The sequence below is a fragment of the Halichoerus grypus genome, chromosome 2, assembly GCF_964656455.1.
Source record: "Halichoerus grypus chromosome 2, mHalGry1.hap1.1, whole genome shotgun sequence".
Classification (NCBI taxonomy): Eukaryota; Metazoa; Chordata; class Mammalia; order Carnivora; family Phocidae; genus Halichoerus; species Halichoerus grypus.
In genome coordinates, this window is record NC_135713.1 from 150,930,054 (window position 1) to 150,937,329 (window position 7,276).

Below are 7,276 nucleotides of genomic sequence, written 5' to 3' on the forward strand. Positions count from 1 at the left end.
CACCTGGGAGCAGATGGGCCTGAGCCGGCTGTGCGCCCAGGCCCGCGCAGAGGCAGCCTTCATGCCAGGTGAGCGCAAAACCCCCTCTCTCCACTGGCCATCGCCTGGCCCCCGACCCCCTGGGGACCCCCACCCGAAGCCCCCCCACAGGCCTTCCTCTGGGCAGCGACTCGGGACCCCTCTCCTCGCCCAGTGCGTTTCCAGGCCGCCCTGTGGTTCCCACGGCGCCTGGGAGGAGGGGCTGACGTCCGGACGGGCGGGGCGGGGGGAGGCCCACGCAGGTGCGGGCGCCCAGCTCCAGGTGCGCCTGCCTGGTGTGCGTGGGGGGGCGCGGACTCGGGAGCCGGGCAGCTGCAGGCACCGCGTCGTCGGACGAGCCCCTTCGTGCCTCTCGGCCTCTGTTCGGATTATGCGAGCTTCAACGAAATAATCCGTGGGAAACATTCAGCGCAGAGCCCGACACCTAGTGAGTGCTCCATAAACCCGGTCTCCGCGGCGCGGGTCCTTGGCCTCTCCCGGCGGAGACAGCAGAGCCGCTTCATGCGCAGAACCGCGGCCTCGGTCCCCAGGTCCTGCCGCCCCCGGCCACAAGCCCCACCTCTGTGTCCGCCTCCCGCAGGCAATTGCCCCCCACTCCCCTGCTCCCCGAGTGCAGCCGGCCTGCAGTCCCCCAGCGGGCCCACCTCCACCGAGGTGCTGAGGTTCGTCCAGGACGCAGAGACCGGTTGTTGGAGACAGCCACCGGACACATCTGGACACACGCGGAACCGTAAGGCTGGCCGTGGGCCCCCGGGGCCCCCGCGGGTTCCACCCAGGTGAGCCTGGGGCTGCATGGGGCTCTGGGTGGAGGAAAGGGGAAGGAAGAGGGATGGAGGAGCCAGGCTGGGGTGGTGGAGGCAGGCGGCCTGGAAGTGATCTTCTGGAAGGTTCCAGCACTGCGGTGACACCCCGTCCGAAGTGAGAGATGGGGACAGGAGAGCCAGGCGGGACGGGCGGCAGGTCTTACCACGCCGGGTGCCACATGGAACACCGCCCTTGCCCTGGCAGAGCTCAGCGGGTTATCTTGGTGGGCTCCGAAGAGCCTCAGGGCCAGGGCGGTCCAGAAAGTTCCAAGGTGGACTCTGTTCTCCAGATGAGCCCCAAGAGGAGGGCAGGCTCATTCCTCAGCCCCACGTAGTTCCCTCTCCTGACTTCTCTTATTTCAGCCTTCACCATCCTGAGTCAGGCCGAAGATCTTTTTTAAGATTTATTTTGAGAAGGAGGCGGGGAGCAGAGGGAAAGAATCTCGAGCAGACTCTGCGCTGAGCACAGAGCCCAACTCAGGGCTCAATCTAACAACCCTGAGATCATGACCTGAGCTGAAATCAAGAGTCAGATGCTCAACCGACTGCACCACCTAGGAGCCCCTACCCAGGCCGCAGATCTTAATGACAGCCTGCCTCTTCCCGTTGTCATCCAGGCTCTGCGTGGCCGCCTCGGGCCAGTGTGGAAGCACTGGTCCATGCTCAGGCAGCGCTTGCAGACAGAGCCAGGGCTGGAACCTGGAACCAGCCGTTCCTGCTGCCGCTCTGTGGAAGTCCCCACTGCTGATCTCACAGCCCCTCTGCTTTCCCTCCACCTGGTGCCCAGCACCCCTCTTCGCTCCCGAGCTCGAGCTCCACTGCCCTCATTCCCCTGACCTCACCTGCTTTCTGTGTGACTGAAGCAAGTCACTTCATCCCCCGGCCCCGCCGTGTCCCCGCTTCCCCAGCTGAGCCGTCACGCTCTGCAGTCTCCCCTCCAGCCCCACCCCTCAGTACAGAAAGAGTACGTCTGTGACCCACACCAAAGAGTCCGTTTGCACAGAAGTGTGAGTGTGCAGTGCAGTTCTGACATACTATGGGGGATAGGGTTAGACCGGTCACATGTCCCCCCACAAGGCCCCTGGTGCCCCCGCCTGCATCTGTCTCCCTGGCGACCCCCCTCCATGCAGCATCTGGTCCCACTGCTTCTCCCCCATGATGACCATGATGCAGAGCGATGCTGCCCTGTCCCAACTTGCTGGCCCCGGGTTTAGATGCTGCCTGGTAACTACTTGTCCTAGAAAGGAGGCGCCCGACCCGGCCAAGTGGCTTCTCAGCATCTTCTACCTAATAGACGTTCTTGCCGGAAGGAAGTTCCAGGCCAGCTACTAAGAGAATAAAACTGGGCCTCTATCTTTATGATCCTTTTTGGCGATAGTTTCATCGAGATAGAATTCACTCACTTAAAGCATCCAACTCAGTGATGTGCTGCCATCAATGTTAGAAGATTTTCATCATCCTTTAAAAAAAACAACACCTTACCCACTCCTGAGAGAAACGAAAACATACCTTCACACAAAAACGTGTGCATGAATTTTCATGATGAAAATTCATCGTACCGTTACTCATAAAAGGCAAAAAGTATCCACAACCCAAATGTACATCAACTAATGGATCAACAATATATAGTCTCTACGTACACAGAAATCATTTTCCAGTGAAAGAATGAAGTACTGATATAAGCCACAACATGGATAACCCTTGAACACATGATAAGTCAAAGAAACCAGTAAAAAAATGACCATATAGCATGAAATTCAATTTATAGGGGATGTCCAGGACGGGCAAATCTAGAGAGGTAGAATGTAGGTTCGTGGTTGGCTATAGTACGAAATAGTAGGTGACCTCGAAAGGGTAAGGGGGGTTCTTTTTAATCTTTATGGCTTTAAATCTGGGATTGGCAACACACGTCCCAAAGGATTGTAGTGAGAGCTCAGAACAGAGGGGCCTGACATACAAGGGATGCTCAGTATTTGGCAGTTTCTTTCCTGTCTTTCCCCTCAGGAGACCCTTCCTTGCCCTTTTACCAAGCCCTTCCAAGCTCCCCAGACCAAGAGTCGCCACTCCAGGAGTCACCCAGTGCTCCCACGTCCACGGCGGTCCTGGGGGACTGTGAGTTCCCACCGCAGCCCAGCCCCGAGCCCAGAAAGCAGGAGGCTCCCAGGCTAGGTGGCCTCCGGTCGAAACATCTGGAAACCACAGCACAGGTGATGTCCCTGCAGAGCTCCTGGAGAGGGGTGGATGGGGCTGAGGGACAGGTGGGGGCCAGATGGGCAGGCTGAGCACTGGTATCCAGTGCATCGGAAACCCCTCTCCAGAACGCCCCTGCTGGCTGGCTCCCTCCATCGGGCTAAGCCACCGTTTCTAGGCGGCCCCTAGATATTACAATGCAGGTGCATTACCCAGTGCAGGAAACACATCAGGCTCTGTGCCCAGTGCCTCCCTTGCACGATATCCTTATCACCCCACCGTGGAGATGAGAGAAGCAGGGCTCAAAGAGGTAAGATTGCACAGTTCCTGGAGGCAGGGGTGGATTTCAGCCTCTGTGCTCTCCCTGATGCCAGAATCCACACCTTTAACCCCCAAATCGTGCTCCCTCTGCCATGTGGGCGACAAGAACAGTCACAGGCTCACGGGCTCCCCATGCCACCCAGGGTCTTAGCCACTGACAAGCCATCCCCTTAGAACTGACCCTAATGCTCAGAGATGTGCCCTTGAAATCTGAGAGATGTTAAATGGGAAGGATTCATTCCGCACCCAGGTAGGAATAAACTTGTGGAATTCATGGTCCTGAAATGTGTGTGGCCCAGGCTCAAAGCGTATTGTTTGACTTAATAAGTTACAGTGCTTTGAAGGAAGGAAGGAGGGAGGGAGGGAGGGAGGGAGGAAGGGAGGGAGGGAGGGAGGGAGGGAGGGAAGGAAGGAAGGAAGGAAGGAAGGAAGGAAGGAAGGAAGGAAGGAAGGAAAGGAAAGGAAAGGAAAGGAAAGGGAGAAAGAAAGGAGGGATGAGAGAAAGTTTTACAGAAACATACAAATGCAATAACCTTAAAATGAAGCAAGGATGAAAGCCACGAGGACTAATTACTTGCAAGTAATTAATTATTAATTGATTTTGAGCATCCTAGCAACCAAGGCAAAAAGGGAAATATAATAGGGTTATATAATACCTGTTACTCAAGAAAAGATCAAATCAAAAGAAACACTTTTTTTCCTGATTCTAAATTCTTTGTTTTTTCCAGCTTTATTAGGGTATAATTGGCAAATAGAATTGAATTTAAAGTGTGCAAAGGTTTGATAAACCTATGCATTGTGAAATGATCACCACAATCAAGTTAGTTAACACATTCATCACCTCACATACCTGTGTGTGTGTGTGTGTGTGTGTGTGTGTGTGTGTGTGTGTGTGTGTGGTGAGAACCCTTGAGATCTACTCTCTCCACAAATTTCCAATATGCACTACACTAGTATTAACTATAGTCACCATGCTGTACTAATATTAGACCCTCAGAACTTAGTCATTTTATAACTGAAAGCTTGTACCCATTGACCAACCTCTCCCCATTTCCCACACCCCCAGCCCCTGGCCACCAGCATTCCACTCTCTGCTTCTATGCGTTTGACTTTTGGTTTTTTTGTGTGTGTGTGGTTTGTTTTTGTTTTTGTTTTTTACATTCTATATCTAAGTGATACTATATGTTTGTCTTTCTCTCTCTGGCTTATGTCACTTAGCATAATACCCTCCAAGCTCATCCATGTTGTCACCAATGGCAGGATTTCCTTCTTTTTTATGGCTGAATAATATTCCATTGTACATATGTGCCACATTTTCTTTATCCATTTATCAGCCAGAGGACACCTAGGCTGTTTCCATGTCTTGGCTGTTGTGAATAATGCTGCAGTGAACATGGGGGTGACGTAGCTCTTCAAGATACTGATTTTGTTTCCTTTGGATAAATACCCAGATGTGGAATTCCTGGATCATATGGTAGTTCTATTTTCAATTTTTTGAGGAAGCTCTGTACTGTTTCCCATAGTGGCTGCACCAGCTTACAGTCCTATCAACAGTGCACAAGGGTTCCCTTTCTCCACATCCTCGCCAGTACCTGTCATATCCTGTCTATTTGACGAGAGCCTTTCCAGACAGATGTGAGGTGCTATTTGTTGTGCATTTCCCTAATGATCAGTGATGTTGAGCACCTCTTCATGTACCCATTGGTCATTTTTACATCCTCTTTGGAAAAAAATGTCTATTCAGGTCCTTTGCTCGTTGTTTGTGTTTGTTTTTTGGGGGGTGTTGTTGTTGTTGTTTTTGCTGTTGAGTTGTACGAGTTCTTTATGTTTTATATTAACCCCTTACCTGATATATGGTTTACAAATATATTCCCCCCTCCCATAGGTTGCCTTTTCATTTTATTGATCATTTCATTTGCTGTGCAGAAGCATTCTAGTTTGATGTAGTCCCACTTTCATATTTTTGCTTTTGTTTCTTGTGCTTTTGGTGTCATATCCAAAAAATTATTGTCGAGATCAACATCAGGGACTTTTCCCCCATATTTTCTTCTATGAGTTTTATGGCTTCAGATCTTACACTTAAGTTTTTAATCCATTTTGCGTTAATTTCTGTGAGTGTTGTAAGGTACGATCCACTTTCATTCTCTTGCACATAGATATCCAGTTTTCCAACATCATTTATTTTTTTTTTTTTTTGAAGAGATGATCTTCTCATTGAGTATCTCGGCTCCCTTGTCAAATATCATTGACCATATATGCATGGGTTTATTTCTGGGCTTTCACTTCTGTTGTAATGATCTATGTGTCGGTTTTTAGGCCAGTACCATACTGTTTTGATTACTATAGCTTTGTAATGTTTGAAATCAGGAAGTGTGATGCCTCGGGCTTTGTTCTTTTTTTCTCAAGATTGCTTTGGCTATGAGGTTTTTGTGATTTCATAAGAATTTTAGGATTGCATTTTTTCATGTGCATGAAAAATGCCATTGGAATTTTGATAGAGATTGCACTGAATCTGTAGATTGCTTTGGGTCATGTGGACATTTTTACAAAATAAATTCCTCTAATCCAGGAACACAGAATATCTTTCCATTTATTTGTGTCTTCTTCTTTCTTTTTACCTTTTTAAAGAACTTTTTTAAAATTTTTTATTATGTTATGTTAGTCACCGTACAATACATCATTAGTTTTTGATGTAGTGATCCACGATTCATTGTTTTCATATAACACCCAGTGCTCCATGCAGAATGTGCCCTCCTTAATACCCATCACTGGGCTAACCCATCCCCCTCCCTCCCTCCCCTCTAGAACCCTCAGTTTGTTTCTCAGAGTCCATAGTCTCTCATGGTTCGTCTCCCCCTCCAATTTCGGCCCCTTCATTTCCCCCTTCCTTCTCCTAATGTCCTCCATGCTATTCCTTATGTTCCACAAATAAGTGAAACCATATGATAATTGTCTTTCTCTGCTTGACTTATTTCACTCAGCATAATCTCCTCCAGTCCCATCCATGTTGATGCAAATGTTAGGTATTCATTCTTTCTGATGGCTGAATAATCTTCCATTGTATATATGGACCACATCTTCTTTTCCAGTCATCTGTTGAAGGGCATCTCGGCTCCTTCAATTTTCTTTCTCAGTATGTTATAGTTTTCTGTGTACAAGCTTTTCACCTCCTTGGTTAAATTTATCCCTAAGTGTTTTATTGTTTTTGATGCAAAATAAATGTCTCTTTCAGATAGTTCATTGTTAGTATATAGAAATGCACTTGATGTTTCTATGTTGATTATGTATCCTGCAAGTTTACTGAATCCTTTTATCAATTCTAGCAGGTTTTGGTGGAGTCTTTACCGGGGGATAAGCACTCTCAGGATGTGTAGGGTTGAGTTAGATCATGAAGGGGGGTGTGGTTTTCGTGGTCCATTTATCTGTTGGCTGGTAGATTCGTTCATAGTGATGTCCCAATAGTTAAATATATTTAGGTAAAGGTATGGATTTACTTTAGACCGTAAGCACACACATTAAAATATTAGGATCATCAATCAAAGAACATACGTGTAAGAAGAATCATTGACAAACTAGTAGCAAGAAAAAGATGGAAAGGAAAATGAGAAGCAAGGAACTTGGCCAGTTCTGGGGATCTGGGAGGCTCCTTTGGCAAGACCGCTCAGGCTCCGTGTGAACCACTGAAGCCGCGGGAAGACGGTGTGGGGGCCAGGGCCAAGGGGAGAGACTTGGGGATCCTGGGGGTGCCTGGCTGGACGGACAGGGTCACTAGGGTGGGGCGTGGGCGGGGTGGGTGTGAGATAGCTCTGGGATGCAGAGATGCGTCCATGTGGGGAAGTGGGGGGGCACCCACAGCAACCATCCTGCCCCTCCCACAGAGTGGGACCTTGGCCCAGGGGGTCTCCAGGTGCCCTGTCAGGGGC

General features: G+C 49.3%; 1 non-coding gene across 1 annotated transcript; it reads left to right on the plus strand.

Moving 5' to 3' along the window:
* Positions 1 to 335: 335 nt before the first annotated feature.
* Positions 336 to 2,151, plus strand: LOC118526867 (uncharacterized). The gene is made up of 3 exons (XR_013445392.1): positions 336 to 466; positions 620 to 769; positions 1,206 to 2,151. It is a non-coding gene; the product is annotated as an uncharacterized LOC118526867 (transcript).
* The last annotated feature ends 5,125 nt before the right edge of the window (positions 2,152 to 7,276 follow it).